Source organism: Cavia porcellus, unplaced genomic scaffold, assembly GCF_034190915.1.
Source record: "Cavia porcellus strain 051 isolate PalLab524CR breed Dunkin Hartley unplaced genomic scaffold, mCavPor4.1 scaffold_20, whole genome shotgun sequence".
In the NCBI taxonomy this organism is placed as follows: domain Eukaryota; kingdom Metazoa; phylum Chordata; class Mammalia; order Rodentia; family Caviidae; genus Cavia; species Cavia porcellus.
This window is the reverse complement of record NW_026947503.1, coordinates 47329537-47348230: the sequence shown is the minus strand read 5'-3', so window position 1 is coordinate 47348230 and position 18694 is coordinate 47329537. Positions and strand designations below refer to the sequence as shown.

The 18694-nt window shown below is 37.3% G+C and overlaps 1 protein-coding gene across 19 annotated transcripts in view; it reads left to right on the top strand.

The window, feature by feature from the left end:
- Dtna (dystrobrevin alpha) overlaps positions 1-18694 on the top strand; it is a 371976-nt gene that overhangs the window by 168517 nt on the left and 184765 nt on the right. The window contains exon 1 of one of the 19 annotated variants that reach the window (XM_063231776.1): positions 18223-18427. The exons of 17 other annotated variants lie outside the window; for them this stretch is intronic. The gene's annotated coding sequence lies outside the window, so the exon portion shown is untranslated. Of the gene's footprint in view, positions 1-18222; positions 18428-18694 lie in introns of those variants that run through there. One more of the 19 variants, XM_063231784.1, reaches the window with a different exon arrangement.

Below are 18694 nucleotides of genomic sequence, written 5' to 3'. Positions count from 1 at the left end.
TCAACTCAAAGATAGACACTGGTATGCAGTGTAGGACACACAAGGTCTATACACATTCCCAAGTTATGTGCTTGACTTACTATCTACTGTTCATTAATTGCTCCTTTGCTTTCTCAGAAAAGCTTTTAAATCTTACTTACTTTTAATAAGTATGATTTTAGAAACTGTGTTATTGCAAGATTGGATAGAGTAATGTTTTCTTATCAAACTCTAAGGGGTGTGATGGGCTTTAGACAAAGTTAATAGTAACAAGGTGTAATGTTAGCCCATTCATATTAGTGATAGTTTTTTTATCTTAATTTATATTTTAGTCATTAACTGGTTTTTTAACCTTCAAAATGAGAATTTTAAATCTATACAATTTATTTTAGCAAAATCTGAAACTGTGAATCTGATCATTTCAAATCAGCCAAGCAGATAAACATCTCAATTCAGTCAGTTTCTAACAATTCTCTGAGCTAAAAATTTTACTGTGTGTATACTTTCAGATGACTCATAAATACTTGCAATATTTTTTTTCTAATCCTACTTAAATAAATAAAGGTTCTCTTTTGCATGAACATTGTGTTATCATTCTACCCCTTCCTAGTACATAAACAACTCCAGCATCCCAGGGGGTCCCTTGTGAAGACAAAGTTCTTCCCAGCATAGCTGCACCCACAAAGTACACACATTTAGAAGAAGAGTATCAGCATGCCCCATATATAGTTACATTCTTCCCATCCAGCCTTAGCCCATGAACCTCTTGTGATATCAGTTAGAATGCAACACATGTGGTCCCCACTCAGTTCCTAAACTTCCTTTGCACCCAGTGGTCCTATCATGAGCAAAACAGAGCACGTTACGCCTGAATCCATTGCACATCCCCCTGCACTTTGAGTGGCAAGAGAAGTTTTCAAGCACTAAGTATGATGGTAAAATTATCATAATACAAACATCTCATTCTCTCCAGGATTCTCCCTTTCTGTAGTAGGAGCAATAAAAGGGCCTTAGTACCAAAGCATATATACCTTCCCAAAACTCAGTCCTTACCAGGAATTCTTCCACTTAATGAAAAATATTCCTTTGAAGTTTTCCATAACATACAGCTCTGAGACTATCCTATGTAAAGTTGTAACCAGTAAGCACAAAAATTTTTCAGTAAAATTAATCCAACTACTGGAAGATAATAAGGGCTGTCATATTTTGTGTTCCTTAATAATGAATAGACTAGCTCAAATCATAATCCCCTTCTCATAACAATATTGAGACCTTTTCATTCTTGTAGCTTGGGTACTTGCTTAATGTATACTAACTGTGGTAAGCTGTGGTTGCCTGGTAATCTGAGGAGGTGAGTCAGAGTCTGCACTGCAGCAGTGAGTAACCCAAACACTGACGTTAGTTTCATCTGGGTGACCCAAGCCTTCCTTCTGCACTGTCCACACCGGATATTTCTAACCACAGGTGAAACAGTAGCTTTCTCAAAAGTAACTCACCAAATCATAAAAACAACAATTACATTTAATACAATGTCCTTCACGATGGCCAATGTTTGGAGAATAAGCACAGAAACAATAGGACTGGATCCCAGTGTCTCTGACATGCTTTTTACAAAACACAGAATGAAATGTCCACAAAGGTCACACTGTTTGACAGCTCACGCCAAGTGTTTGTGATTCTGTTTGATCAGTTTCACTGGGAAAATATTTTAATGTTTTCTTCATTTCCTGATAGTATTCTATATCAAAGTTGAAATTTTTTGAATTTTCAAGCATTTCTCCCACATTAAAACTTGTTATTTAAAAAACAAGTTGTAGAAGCAAATGAAAAAGTAGATCTAAGAACAGGAGTTTAACTTGATGAAATTAAAAATATTTAACAGTTTTTGACGTCAGCCACAGCTTAAAGTTTACCCAAAGCCATCTTTTACTATCTAGTGTATTTATTCCTACAAGTCTCTCAAAGACTCAGGAGAGGACAGCACTTCTTAAAACATCTTAGATTTTAAAGGCATAAAACCATATTGCATTTTTCTGAAAGCAACAATGCATATAGCATTAAGTTGAATACAAAATTGGCATGAAATTTCAGGGGGGAAGTAAGATCTCAAAGAAGCATCAGCACTGGAAAGTAATCTGCCCTCAGCCCTTATCCCCATGTCCTTTGCTGGCTTTTCCTTCTTAACCCATCAAAATGCCTACACATATTCCCTGGAGTGCAGGAATTGCATGCAGTTTAGAACTACTTCCCGGAGCAAGGTGGGAAGGCTTCGCGTTTCCCACTGGATGGGCAAGGAAGGTGAGGGCGGGAAAGGTCATGGAGATGAGGTAGAAGGGCACAATTATTTCCCAGTGCTCACTCTTCTTTGAAATCTTATTTTTCCCCCTGAAATTTCATACTGATATATTGATTGTCATGCTCAGATGCAGGAATACTAGTATCTAGTATAAATTGTACACCAGGGTTTCTGCTAAGTGTCCTACAATGCTTAGAAAATTCCTCCAAAGAAAAGGATTATCTGGCCCTAAGTATTGATAGTGCCGAAGTTCAGAAATGCTGCTCAGAAGTTTTAAGTGCTACAATTACTCTGCACCAAGCTGCATATTAAGTTTTTCTCAGTGTTACCTATTTCCACTTTTAGATGATGAAGTATGGGCTCAGTAGAGTGAGTAACTAGCTTGAGGCCATGCAGTCCATAGGTAATGGGCTCTGAATTTGAAAGCAAATGAGACTCTAAAGTTCAGCTCCTATCAGATCACTGTACTTCCCTCTTCAGAATATTTGTATCAGCTGAAACTCTGTCTCCGAAGGGGCCCTATTAAAATGCATACATGTCATTGGAGCAGGCTGACTAGATGGTTACTCCTGTTCCAAGTCTAGAATAAATTGACTGATTGCTATGGACCAGAACTAGACAAGAGAAGAAAGTGGCAAGAAAGGTTTGCAGACATTCAGAACAATGCTAAAATTGTTAGAAGACAACAGTTTCCTACGAATGAAATTTCACTTTGGAAACTTCCTCTTCGGAAGATAACTCTGTGGGTGTGCGTGCATGCATGAGTGTGTGTGTGTGATTTTACTTTATGTTTATTTTTAAAATTAATACATGTATTTTTTGTTTGTTTGTTTTTTGGTACTGGGGATCAAACTCATGACCTTGCACTTGCCAGGCAGGTGCTTGTGCTACTGAGGTAAATCCCTGGCCCTTATATGTTTGAAAAACATAATAGTGATGTTTGCTTTGGGCAATTGTTACACTTGAACTTTTCAATCTCTTTATCCCTATCTCGCTTTACAGCTTCCTTCTGATCCTTCAGACATCCAGCTCTAGAAAGTTTGCCTTCATTTTACTTTCCATCCCTCCTTTATCTTTGAGAAATAAAATGTATTTATATTTTCAGTTTCTTATATAAGGGAAACCATGCAATATTTAAGGTTCAGTGTCTGATTTATTTCACTCAGCATTATGGTCTCAAGTTCCATCCATTTTTTTGCAAATAATATAATTATATTCTTCTTTATTACTGGTAATGTCCATTGCATGTTTATACCATATTTTATTTCTCCATTCACAAGCATCTAGGCTTTTTCCAGAATTTATCTACTGTGGATTGCACTGCTATAAACATGGGTACTCTTGTGTCAGTATAATACAATGACTTTAACTCCTTTGTATATATATCTAGCTGTATCAAGTGCAATTTGATACAGCTAAGTCAAATGAAATTTCTATTTTTAGTTTGTTAAAGCATCTCTATACTGATTTCTATGGTGATCACACTAGTTTACATTCCCACCAGAAATGTAGGGAGGTTCTTTTTCCCCTACAACCTCCACAGCATTTGTTGTTTTTTGTGTTCTTGATAGCCATTCTCAGATGTAGTCTAAGTTGTTTTAAATTGTATTTCCCTAATGCTTAAGCATGATGTAAATTTTTTTTCACACATTTATGGGTCATTTGTGTGTCTTCTTTTGAGAAGTGTCTTTTAGGTTCATTTGGACATGTTTTTCATTGGGTCATTTGGGTAGATTAATATTTTAATTCTTTACATATCCTAGATGAAGGCTAATGCCTTCTATCAGAAGAATAGCTGGCGAAAATTTTCCCCATTCTGTAAGCTGTCTTTTCAGTCTGTTGATTATTTTCTTTGTCATGGAGACATCTTTAATTCAGTGTAATCCCATTTGTTGAATATTTGTATTATATTTTCTGTGCTGTTGCAGTTCTGTTCAGGAAATCCTTTCCTGTGTCTATGGCTTCAAGTGTTTCCCCTATGGTATTTTCCAACAGCGTCAACATTTCTGTCTTCATATCTAGATCTTTGATTCTTTTGATTTGACTTTAGTTCCAGATAAGAGAGAAGAATCTAGTTCCAATTTTCTGTACATGAATAACCAGCTTTCCTAGATCCATTTGTTAAAGAAGCTATCTTTTCTCCAGTCTATGTATCTTAATCACTTCCCTCATTGCTGAGACAAAATACGCAACCCCTGCAACTTAAAGGAGGAGAAGTGTGTTATGGCTCATAGTTGGTACAGGTTCCGGTCCACATTTGACTGACTCCGAGGCAGAACTGTACGGTGGAAGGGCCTGGATGGAGGAAGGTTGCTCATGTCTTTGGCAGCAAGGAAACAGAGAGTTAAAGAGAGACCTGGGAGGGGAAATGCAAGCTCTCTTACCCAGCCCCATCTCCTAAGGGAAACCAGCTATAATGCCACTACAGTCCAGTCACTTTCCAAAGGTCCTGCCTATGATCACATCAGGCTTTAGGGAGACATTAGATACAAACCTTAACCATATGTTCTGGGCTGTTTTGTTAAAGATCAGATGACTGAAGGTGCATGATGTAGTTTTGGCATCTTCTTTCTATGTCATCAGTCTATGTATCTATTTTTGTTCGAGTACCATTCTGGTATTGTTAGTATAGCTTAATATTGCAACCTAAAATCCCATGTTGTGATACCTTTTGTTTTGATCTTTTTCTCAAGATTACTTTGGCTGTTCTGGGTCTTTTATGGTTCCATATAAATTTTAACAAGGTTTTCTACTTCTGAAAAGAATATTATTGGTATTTTAATAAGCATTCCATAAAATCTATAGCTAGATTTTGGTACTCTATATTCAAAATATTAATTTTGCTTGTCAAAAAAAAGAAACGTCTTTCCATTTTCCAATGTCCTCTTCCATTTTTTGCTTCAAAGTTTCGTAGTTTTCTTTATAGAAATCTTTTGCCTTCTTGGCTGTGTTAATTCCAAGGTTTTTAATTGTTCTGAAGCTATTTTGAATGGAATTGTTCTCCTGATTTTTTTCTCAATAGATTCATTATTGGTGGTGTAAATGGATGCTATTGATCTTTGGTATGTTGATTTTATGTCCTAACACTTTACTAAATTTTTTAATCAGGTCTAAAGTCCTCCCATGGAGTTTATTTGGTCTTTTGTGTAAAGAATGTAACTTTGATGGAAAGATAGATTCCGGAACAAGACTTTCAGAGTACAGAGATGTCCAAATAATGCACCAAAGGTTTGATTGTATGGATTAGAGAAATCCTGAAGCAACAATCATTGCAAGAGTATGCAGCATGCTCCTTGCTCTAAAGAAGCTGACCACCTAATTAGCGCTGTCAGAGGAGCCCACCACTCACTGGTGTACTGTCCCTAAGTGAATTTGATCAAGGGCATCAATTAGGCAGGGGCAACAAAGAATCTCAGAAAATGTTGGACATAACAAAACAGGAAGCAGACAATTCGCTTTAACACTTGCTAAAAAAGAAATGAAAACTTCATCTATAGCATGTGAAAATAAAAACACTGTTTTCAGAGAATATTATTGTTTCTTGATGCATAATTCCCTTGACCTTCTCCTCCACATGATCTCTCATCAGCTTTTCAATGCGTTTCCGGTGATATATAGCAGAATTCTAATATTTTTTCAAGCTGGTCCTCAGCCTTGATGTTCCACTCAGCCAGTGGCCCAGCCGTGCAGATAAATGCTTGCTATTCTTTGAGATGTCAATGTTTTTATTTCTCCCGCTGAGTGTTTTTTGAATAAAGAGATCTTTTCCTGGAAACTTCCTGAGTTTTCTGTGATTGCTATAACAAATTACCACAAACCTGGTGACTTGACGCAATAGAAACTTATTCATGCTAGTTCTGGAGTCAGAAATATGGAATCAGAATTTTGGTGAGGTCATTTTCCCTCTGAAGGCTCTAAAGAAAGTTCTTTCCTTTCTTCTTCCCAGCTTCTGTTAGGCTCTAGCAATGTTTGAAGACTCTTGTATCACTCTGGTTTCTGCCTTGATCCTCACATGACTGCTCTCTGTGTGTCTCTCTGTCTGTGTCCTCCCCTCTTCTTACATGTATAACAGTAATTAGGTTTAAGTCTCACCTTAATCCAGTATGATCTCATTTTGAGCTTTATCTGATTACAAAAACTCTGTTTCTAAATACAGTCATAATCTGAGTTTCTGAGTGGATATGAATTTTTGAGAGATATTGCTTGTATTAGTTAGGGTTCCCCAAAGAAGCAGAATAATATACATGTGTGTATATATATACAAACACACACATATAATATAATATATATGTCATATATCTATCATATATGTATATATATATATATATATATATATATTCACACAATTATGAAATGAAAGAAGTTCCGGTTTATAGTCAAAATGCCTGCGGACCAGCAAAGGTGACAGTATAAATTTCAGTCTATTTCTAAAAGGAGGAGTGAATCACAGCACAGAGGACACTTTTTTTTGTTCATTCCTTTGTTTTATGGAGCCCCCAAACAAACCAGATGAAGCTAATCCCCTTCTCCACAGTGACTAACTCCCCATTTCCCTTTCCACAACAAACCTTGCTCCTCGTTGTGAGCTAGCAACCCTGCCTCTTACTTCCTCAAGAACACAGAAGCTGCCTTCTTTCCTTTCTCAACTGTCAAGGAGAGTCTCCTCTGCAACCTTCCGCCCCTTTTCCCAGCTATCACAGAAGGGCGTTTCTCTCACATGTAGTCTGTTCCTGTCCCCAATCACACTCTCAAGGGTGGAGCACTTTGAGCATGACATTTTCTCTCCCGTGTCATCAGTCTCCCTGCTGTCAGTGGACTCTTCAGTATGTAAACATTTTCGAGCATCTCCTACATTTAAAGACCGTCCCCTGACTCATTTCAGTTGTTGCTCTACTTCTACTCCCCTACAGATCCAAATATCCAAGAGACCCCCCAAATTTAAAGTCTGCGTAGACTGTTTACTCACCTTCTACCTGTCATTCATTTTTCTTGTGAAGCTCATTGTTATCTCCATGGGCCAAAGACGATGAACGCTTTTTCCATTTTCATCGTCATCTTACTTAAGTTCTTAGTAGCTTTGAATTCAAAGATAAGCACTTCCATTGTGAAAAAAAGAATAAATGAAAGACAGAAAAAGAACGAAAGGGGCTGGGGATTTAGCTCAGCGGCATAAGCACCTGCCTTGCAAGCAGGCAGTCGTGAGTTCGATCCCTGGTACCAATAAAAACGAAAAAGACAAAAAAAAAAAAAAACAAAAAAAAAAAAACAAAGAAAGAACAGGAAGAAAGGAACGAAGGAATGAAGGAAGGAAGCCTTGAGGTGGCTCCTAGAAAAGCACACTGCTTTCTGGACCCCTCTGTTCTGGAAAGGAGTCTGGGGCATCTTCTCTATGTAAGTTCTTTTCCCATAACTTTAAAATGTTCCTTTGAACCTGCCGCTTCCACATCTGTCTCTGCATCTAAACGTTATTGTCTTAGCTGCAAGCTTGTAAAGCCTGTGCGACATCTCACACCAAACATTTTTCTCACACACACCTCATCCCTCATGGCATTTGCTCACCGTGTTCCTGCTTCCAGGTTCTACGTGGTGGAAAATAGCATCTTTACTGATTCCAGAGTGCTGAGAGGTTCCCTTTATACCTTATTCTCAGCCATCCTCCCCTACACCAGGATTGATTCTTGTCCCTCTTACATCCACATTAGGTTTCAAGCGTGTCCATTTGTGTCTCTATTGTCAGCATCTATTCCGCCATCGTCACTTACGCCCCATACTGGCTTCCCTTCACCCACCCTATCTGTTTTCCCCAGAGCTTCATGGTTTTTTGCACATTGGAAATTGGATTACATCACTGTCATGTTTTAAATCCTTCAGATGCTTTGCATTGCATACAGAATAAATTTCAGAATCTCTGATGTGGCTTACAAAGTACAAGTTCCTGTTGCCTTCACTGGGTTTACTCCATCCCTCTCTTTTCATGGTGGTGCTCCAGCCACACTGATCTTGAGTTCCTCAGTCACATAAAGCTCTTTCTCCTCATGTGTTTTCCTGAAATGCCTCTGCCCCATCCTTCACAGATGTCAGCTTAAAGCCACTGCCTTAGAGAGGTCTGAGACCCACTGTATCACCTCAGAGAGGACAATTTTTCCTATGCTCCCTAGACCAGACCTGATGACTCACTATGAATCAGAGACTCTGAGAATATCATAAATTCTTGACAGTAGCAGAGAGGTGTTATGTCAGAATATTTAAAACTAATCATCAGCATAATTATTCCACACAGTAAGGCATGCCATTCAGAAGGGGTCTCACACTGTTTCTTCTTCAGTCATCTTGCTTAAAAGTCTGCTTTCTTCTCAGCTAGAAGCTCCCTTTCATGTCGACCTGGCTTCCATATAGAACCTCAGCTTTTATTCTCCCAGGAGCTAGTGCCCAGTCTTTTCCTAATTCCAATCAATAACTTGTAATTCCCCAATTGCTTAACTTCTTTTCCACCCACCTGTCTCTTCTAAACTAGCATTGTGTAACCAATAGGCCTGGAAAAATTTATTGCTGAAATAAAGAATATTTGCTTTTCAGAAATACAGTCACAAAGTCTATGCCTTCTTCAGAATGTGAAAAAGACTGAGGTTTCAAAAGTGACGGTTCATTTTACAGTCAAACTACATAGTCATGTACATAAGGACAGACCTGAATAGATGTTTTATAAATGGCAACTTTAGTAGGTTTATAAATGACTAGAAAAGAATTTTGCTAACTTACTTTAAATTGGACTGCCTTGTTTATAAAGGATGTCATAAAGTTTAAAACAGACTTCGTGTTCAGTCTTTTGCATATTATTGCTACAAGTATGACGACATAGGTGGTCTAAACCACAGCATCTAACGCATGATGTAGGATTTCTCAGTGTTCCACTATTGTGCCTGGGAGCGCACAAACATATAACTGTGTCTTCACTGGAATGTAAAATGCTATTTCATGGATGATGAATGTGAGTAGCTAGTGTCTTCTGAAAATCTTTTTCAGGTCAGTGTAGGATATTAATGTCTTTCTATCTTGCATGCAAGCCAGAATTCTGGTATTATGTCAGGAAATCCATTTCACAGTCTAATCTGCCAAAAACAAACTGTGTGACTTCAGTAAGAACCGAGTGACACCTGTTTGCCGTTATTTACATGCAGGTTTCCTTTCAAAAGCTGACGTGTCTCCCTCCCAGGCTTCTGTTCCACTTTTCTTCCTGTTTATTGTGCACCATGGTATCTTCTCTGGTTTCTCCATCTCAGATGACACTGTGAGGCTCTAAACAGAACGCAGTGGTCTGGGAAAGACTTGTCCAGGGTTACATGTGCAGCAAGGACACTGCTTCACAGACGGGCTCACTCCTAGGAGCTCTTTGGTCATCTTTGCAGATCTCTGAGCTAGCATATGGTCCGTTCCTGCTGACAGAGTCTTTGTCACCACGGATACCCAGAAGGCCCCAAAGTATCTGATATCTGTATATTATGGCCAATTTACATAAAAAATATTTTAACTACTAGGTTGATTTTTTTCATTCATTCAATATCAGACTTCACTAAAGTATATGGAAAGAAATTTCAAATGTTTATCATTCATCTCAGTTTTATCACTAATGTATATTTCTGTTTCTAGCTCCATTTTTGGGTCATTTTGCTGTTTTCTTAAGTGTATATGTTTTTCGTTTCCCCTAGATTACCTAACATCCTTCCCAGCTATGTTTTCATCTGTAATTTTCAATAATAATTGATTCGGGTATAGTATTGCCTTAATTTTAATAACTTGCTTCATTTCATGATGGTCTGTTTTGCCATTGTTGTCATCAGTAATTAATTTTTATCAAGTACCTAAAGGGACATGACTTTACATTTGCTTACTGGTCCGCAGCATCCCACTGTTTCTTGTACATATTACTTGACAGACAGGCACAGTCCACCCTCCTCTCACTAACTGACTACTAAATTACTCCTGCTTTCCCCAGGGAACATCACTAAGGAAAGGAGAATCTCGATAGCTTCTATCACTCCTGCATCTAATCTTGGTCACTGAATAGGGTCAGAGGGTACATAAGGTATCCATCTCTCTGCAGAGTTTAGAATGTGTACTGTGATATTGTATTCCAACTCCCTGAGCCAAAGTAAAAGAATCTGGGGAACCACATCTAATATTCCAACTACAAGCTGGAGGAGAGGGATGATTCTCCTCTCTCAACTATTCTGCTTAAACTGAATTAATTAAATTGTCTATCCGTTCTCAAATCAGCTGATCATATTCTTTCTTATATATTGTTATATGTACAGTTATATTTTTCTGACTATGTTCTTATCTCCCCATCTAGATTGTGTGCCATTTATATTTCTTTGACTCTGTCCAGTGCAATAAATGCATTCAGAAAGAATTTAATTAAAATTTATTGAATTAGAATGTCATATCTTTTTAGAGTAAACTAAGTGGAAGGAACCAAAAAAATAATAATGTCTAGTACTGTGTACTTGGACTAAAACATTGAGTTCTTTTAAGAATAAATTCTTAGAAATCTGCCTTTTTTCTTAACTTCATAGGTAAACTTGATTTTCAGAAATCGTCTTCCTCTTCTTCTCTAGCTGAGAAAGAATATATCACATCCAAAAGAGACATCGTTATGGCTGGGAAAACACAAATGGGTTTAGAGTCTATGAAGTTGTCACAGAAGATGACTAGATAGGTTCTTCCTTAGCAATGGGACAGTCTGCCACTCACATCAACAGGTGTGCTGCTCTCCTAACAGACTACAAAGCCAAAAGCACAGACCATGTCAGATCCCTCATAATTTTCTATCAATTTGAGCTCAACTCTAGGAGAATCCTGACCCATTAATTCCTTTGGTATCTTTCCATTTTGATGTCTACAGGACAGATTTTGTTCTGGAACAATATTTATTTCTCAGTATCCATTCTGCTTTGTTACTGGTAAAAAATGGTTCAACACCTTCTGCAATGTGGCTTGTCCATGACCAAAGTAAAACAAATTTTATTACTTTGAAGTAACTCCCACTCCCAACTCCCCAACACCTCTATGGAGTTTCACCAATAACGCCAAAGTAAAAGGAAAAAGCCCCACTGCCAGGATAGATTGCCTTTTAGAGTCAGCATAGGAAAACTGTAAGATGTAAAGTGGACTCACAAAGAACCTCTGTTTCTCTTTCAACACTGGAATAATTCATGATGGGACTACGAGTAAGTTATTTCAAGTCATGGAACTTAGGTTTCCTTGATGAAAAAAGTCAATGAAATAAGTATTAGACAAAATTATAGATATGGATGGTGCCCATTCGAAAATCCCATGCTTAGACTTTATAACTTAAACTTAATAATCTCCCACACTTCCATGAGTCTATTCTAATGAAATATCCTTAGACACAACCAAAAAATTACACACATTACATTTGCCACCACCTAAGGAGGTCCCCTCAAAGAGGAGATGAAAACCTCAAAGCATCCCTTATGGAGTAGAGTTGTGGAATCTCGTCACAGGAAAAGCAATTCAAGACATATCAGTAAGAGGCCTAGGCATACTTATGGAGCAGAGTTGAAGAAGCACACAAGCAAAAAAGAGTGAATGTACTGTAGGACGTGACCCATTATGATCTAGGCTAAGGCTATTTCAGTGGTCTTGGGGTGTGCTCAGGAGGGAGGATCAGGATGGGTATTCATAGTGTCTATCAAGTTATCGTTTAGTGAGTGAGGAGAAAATGCAAACCATGTGCATGTGTTTAAAGTTTAGAGCTATGACACCTGATTAATAGTGCTGTTTCCTTGAAGATTTCCATCCGTGAAACTTGTAAATTTATAGAATAGAGAAAATCTATAGGCACCATTTACAAACTTATTATGTCTTTAATACTACTAGGAACTTAGGAATGAGAGACCTAGAAGAAAAATAGGCCTAGAAATGAAAAATGGCATTGTAAACTGGAGTGACTTTGTCTTGAAGCTGAAGCTTTCTTAACAGTATAATTGTAAAATTAAACTTCCTTGTCTCCTTCTATCCTTCCTCACACTGATTATAATAAGAAACCTAGAAAATGCTAAACAATAAAAGATAAATTCTGACACATCCAAATAGTAGAATTTAATGCAACTATTAAAAAGTGTTTTTAAAGAATGTGTAATATCCTAGTACGCCTAATTTATATGTCTTTTCATTAGGCGAAATGACAGTGTTCAAAACTATCTGGAGTTTTTAATACATCAAAATGTTAATATGGTTATCTCTGAAAATTGAACTATAAACATTTTTAATGTTATTTCCTACATCTTTTCTATATTTTTCAATTTCTCTACCATAGACATACATACTATATTTTTGCAAGACAATGGACAAATTATATAACTTTTTATTATTCTGTGTAAAAACTAGGTGTTTTTTATACTAAGGATTTAGGATGTAATTATATAATTATGACACTTAGAATAAAAAAACACTAAAACAAAAGTTGGAGGATCAATTTTCATAAATGAATAAGGCAAAATGATTCAGTATTCATGTTAGATTATCTGTATGATATGTAGCCTTTGATTTCATAGTGTCATTTAAAAATAGTTAATTTCTTGTCTTGTGTCCATCATGTGAAAACACTAAAAAGTTCTTATTATTCACAGCTTCATTAATACAAGTCAAAAGAGGGATGGATATTTTGAAAATTTCAGCCCAAGAATATAAGGCCAATTTTGTGTTAAAAGAGCACTGTATCCAGGGATACCTGCCTGGTGAACATCAAGTCCTGAGTTCAATTCACAATATAAACAAATAAGCATTGGAATAGTATACAGCACCCACATTTATTCTTTAAAATATTTTTATTAATGAATTATTAATTTTAATTTTGAGTTTTAGTCTGTGAACCAATGTGTAAACAGGAAAAAACTTTTTAAAATTAAATATTAAATTTTTATTATTTACTTAAGTTTATTAAAAAGTATCAAAATTTTCACCATTGAGTGTGTTTTGGTGTAAAGTCTAAATATAACAACACCAATAAGTTCCTATATGAACTACCATGAAAATACCAATAGAACTCTACCACAAAAATAATCTCTGCTTCAACTGTCACTCCCAAGGCAGTACTCAGACAGGACAACTCCATATTCCACACACACATGTCGCTTACACAGACTGCGCATGTGCTTAGCTTTCCTTTCCTGTGTGACAGCCATTCTCATCACCTTTCTCATCTTTTTATACCATATTTGGAAGGCTTTTGGGGCATGTGATGCCTGAAGCTATGATGACTAGGAAATGCACCAACAGTCATGTATTCAGATAGTATGTAAACCCCTTGACAATTAGCCATAAAACTCTCCGCAATGAACAGATTATCTGTTCTTTTTCATTCTTAACACTGGTTTTGTCATCAAAGCTCAGGCAATTTTTTTTTGACAGAAGTTTATCGTTCAGATTGGCCTGAAAGTGGTGGCAATCCTCCAGTCTCTGCCTCCCAAGCGCTGGGATTAAGCTAACTATAGGCAATTTTGAAGGAAACCAGGTCTCCTCAGTGTCATCATTACTCTGCAAACCTCAAGTCCACACCCACGGCCTCTCCATCAGTCTTTTGCATTCCTGCCCTGCTAAGGACAGCAGACCTATGAATGCTTTCGCTTTAGCTAGTAAGGTGTCATAATAAACACATTTTTTAGTATGACTATCAGTGCATACAGAACATTTTACTTATATGTCGTTGTCTCTGTATTTCCTAGCATCTTATAGCATTTCAATGTGTTACATACAATTTCCAACACTGAATGGCAGTGCTGGCATTCCATCCAACAGGTGTCATCCTCTGCTAAGATCTTCGTTATATTTTTGGACCTAATTTCGACATTGGATCATTCTGTTTCATTGTATAACCATTTTACAACATTTCTACTATTCAAGTATGTACTCACATTGCTGTTTCGTTGGTCATCTAAATGAAAGAGGTCTGCATTCCCTACGTCTATATCGGTTGATTCTTGCTCCATTTCACTGTCAGAGGAACTTTGTTTCACATGACCGTCGCCAGAGTCATCATATCATGCATGATGATGATTTACTGTCAACCTCCTCCAAAACTTGAAAATCTGGTTTTTCATGAACCATTGTACTCAGGTGCTTTCTTGGTCTCTCAAGATGCAGCTACTGTGAGTCACACCCACATACCAATATGATATGTGATATGTTTACATAAGAGAAAAATGGCATGGGTATATTTTACCCCATGATGCCCAGGAAGACATGTACTGAGCCTGTTATATGGAACATTACATGGGTAAAAACCTCAGTTTGACACTTTTGCACATACTCATGCAGTTCGCTGTTTATAGTACCAAGTGAGTAAACACAAACTTCACTTCCTGTCCTCCCAGGTGCCCTTACTGAGATGCCAGCTACTATTATGTGAAAGTATAAATTTACAGTAGAAAATTATGGAATGAGTTTTTGTAACCCAATGTAATATCCAGGAAGGTTGATGAAATAATGTATCTTGTTATTGGTATAACTGAGATAGCAAGCAACGACCTTGCTCTTTCATAAGACTTTTTCATGAATAAAATACACACTAATCTCAGTATTTTTGAGGTCAACTGCTCAAAATGGCCCAAGAAATTCTGTCCTTCCAAAAATTGCTCAGTAGAACGTAGTCTTTTTGTTGTTGCTGTTAACAAATTTTCTAATTTAATATACAATAATGCCCTAACAAGAAAACATTTTGTAGTATTCAAAAACTAAAGAATAATTTTTAAGTCTAGCCCAAAAATGGTGTTTGTAAAGACTCAAATTGTGTTTTTTCCTCTCGTAATTTCATTAACTTCAGCAGCCAGTGCTTTTCGTAGCCACGCTGCTTACCTTACACTAGTGACCTCTGAGCTCATGCCCGGACTCTGAGCTGTAGGCAATTAGGTGCTCTCACCTCGGAAGAGAGAGCAGTGAAGCAAATAACCTCGCCAGCCCCCTCCCTCCTCCGTGGGGCCAGAGCCTGGCAAATCAATTTCCTGGGGTACATTCTAAATTATCACCTGTGTAGCAAACAACGTTTCTCCCCCGCATGATTGGGTTCTTCATATGCAATTAAATGAATCGTACCAGCATAAATTATATTACAAAGTCTGTTCACCTAGAGAGAGAAGTTAATCCTATCATTTGAAAGAAAAGATTTAAAATTTTATGAAACCAAACATACTGACGTCATATTCCCTGATATGAAAGAGAAAAATCGGGCAAATTCCCTTAACATCTGACAAATGATCTACCTTATGTTTGTTAGACATAAATGAAGGGCTCTTAAGATTAAAAAATAAAGAAATAAATACCTGTAATGGTCACTCATCTGTAAGAGTAAAATAGCACAAGGTAAAAACTCAAAACAACAGCAACAACAAAAAATGAAAAACTATTCAACCAGCCGCACATGAGAATAGTTATGAGTTATTCAAATTTTGGTTCTATTAGTCTTTCCTCCATCAGCTACTCTGAAGAGGATTAACGGGTGCTAATTTTCCCGTGCAGCTGCTTTTTGCACTCTGGCCTCTTCTGCCTCACACATTCACAGGGTTGTACCCTCATGAGTCACAACACGGAAGGATTTTTCAGGGTTGTAGCAGTGCCAAAGCTATTTTAATAATCTCAAACTGATTTGTCATATAGCTTTTCTTTCTTTCTGTTTTCAGTGATAGAGAAATCTTGCCATACGTAATGTTTCATTTATTTATTCATTCTGGCAACTTCCTGCAATGAAAGTTTGTTTATTTTTTTCTGCCACAGGCTATTTTAACCCCCGGCTGCTGTTTTTTGCAGCAGTCTTCAAAGAGATTTTCATGTTAATTTTCCTATGCAGTTGGCTTTGGTGTCAGGTAATTTCCTGAACTAGATAACTGTGGAGAAAAGCAGCTAAAACCCTGTATTGGTGAGCAATTTATAATGAGAGCAAGGTGACCTTTTAAAAAACGACTGTTAATCCAATATCAGAAAATTATTAAAAATGTGTTTGTGGCACATAATTTGCATTCTTAGTCCCTTTCTAACAAAAATTCCTCATGCTCCATAATTGGAAATTTATCACTAATAAACAACATGACCATTAAGAAGCCAGTGTAAATATTGCAATGAACTGATTTAGTGTGTTTTTCTTTCACATCTAAAAATTTTTTAAAAATTCAACTGTCATATTTAAGACTTCCTGCAGTCTATTTCACAATGGGAATATGTGTAACTTCTGGCTGGTCAGTCACTCTTAGTCTGTAGGTAAGAGGATGCTGTCCCCTGCCTATTTGCTTAATTTTTGACGCTCTGTTTCTATCCAAACCTATAATATAAAGTATATGACTGATAATGTGCACCTGGTCTGAAAAATATCAGTTTTATCAGCCAGGAGAAGTCAGGTGCCAGCTAGCTTTCGCCTTATCACTCTGTTCAAAAATCATGAACTTTAACTCAGTAATGCTGGCCACAGTTTACTAAGCAACTAATATATTTTAGCTCACTGTTTAACTCTTTTCCGTAACTCTAGGAATTGTACAGAAGAGCAAACCAAGGTTTAAAGAAGTTAAATCATCTATCCATGATCCCAAAAGTGCTATGTGCTAGAGCCAGGTTTCAAACCTGTGTCTGCTTAGCTCCACAGTTGCTCTTTAAAAAATAAATAAATAAAGTTATTATAGGTACTAGTGGATATTAATTGTGAAATTGTTTCCTTGTGACCTTTCCATATGGCATGTAAAGTACTATATCATACCCATTAGGGAAAATCCTGTGCAGAGCCCTTTATGCTTTCACCGTGGCAAAGAATGCTATGGACGCCATCCTGGAAGAGCTGAGTGTCCTCCAAGCATGAGAAGGTGAAGCATTTATTCCCTTCTGTATTCATTCACAAAGTAACTCTGCTCACTGATAAACCTTTTGCTGGTTACTTGGTATCCAGAGTTGAGTGGGACAAGGTTCCCTTCCCTTGGAGACCTCGTGTTTAAAGAAAGAAGACAGGTATGTCAGAACATTATTAAGAAATACGAGCCAGGTTTGGGAAGTAAACAAGACCATGTAGCAGCAAAGCACTAAGGAGAAGCCAGATGCCACCTTTAGAGCAGCTGGTGAGGTGTGGCGATGGGAAGGACGTGAGAGGACACCCCGTCACCCGCAACGCCTTGGGTTTTTCTTTAAAGGACAAGGCAGCAGTTCAGGGTGACTGTCTACATCTCACCCACATAGACCTTGACCCGAAAAGTCCTGGATGGTTCACAGTTGACCCTGGGCTTATTCCAAGCTGCTACTTCAATATAGAGCCCTTGATTATAGTTTCATTGATTCTAGCAAGCTGTATCACAGTACATTCAAATTTCGATCAATTTCAATCAGACTAAAACCTAATATACTTAAGTAATGGTTAAACAGAGGACTTTGATAAAAAGCAAATGAAGACTTTTACCTCCCACATTGAAGTTGTGATTATGTTTGCTCCAGAAAAAAAAAAAATACATTGACACTAGCCCTTCATGTACTGATAAAGTATTTGTAGCGTCTGTATTTACTGAGTAATCTAACTTACTTTTTAATGTTTTTTAAGGAACTGTGGGATTAGTTCTTATTGAGTTAGCAACTGGCATTGGAAAATACTCAGTTGGCAGAAGCGGGAGATAATGATCAGTATTTCAAGAGATTAGTGATGATTTTAAAATCATGTAGTTATTTCATTACTTTAAATGCTTCAGGAGATCTTTTATCCTTACCTCTGTTATTTGTTTCTTTTTTTTTTTTTTTCTTTTTTTCCCTTGCTCATGGGGTTGAGTCAGCAAGAGAAACATATTCAAATTAGACTTGTCATACAGAAGGGAGAAAAAAATCTGACTTTGTCAGGGTGGGTGGAGGGGAGAAAGCAACTTTTTGTCAGTCTTTTGTATTTCAGCAGCTGGATTCATTGCTGCCATGGTAACGGACCACATGATGAGGTGTATTAGATTGCTGTGTGTTGAGCGCAAGGAGAAGAATGAACACAGCTTTTTATTGAAGTTAAAGGTTACTTTGGAGTTTCTTCTGTGGAAATGTGTAAGGTCAAATACTATAGCTTTCAGCATATGTAGTACTTCAGCAGAAGAATTAGGGGCATGTTGGTGCGTTTAACTACAAAACCAGGTAAGGCACAATTGAATCTGTGAAACTGAACTCTTACTTCTGTGGCTGGGGCATAACTTGCTGGCTGGAATTTCATTGCCACCCCCATCCCCACCCCCACAGGGGCACAGGACAAATTTCTCTTGTCCTCTCTCCAAAGCTTCCCTCTCTGATTTCATCTGTGTTTAATTGAAAAGTCTAACATGTTGTTAACTTTTAAAGTTCCATGGCTGTGTGTGTATGTGTTTGTGTGTTTAAGAAAGCAAACTGGAATTGTAGTAATAATGC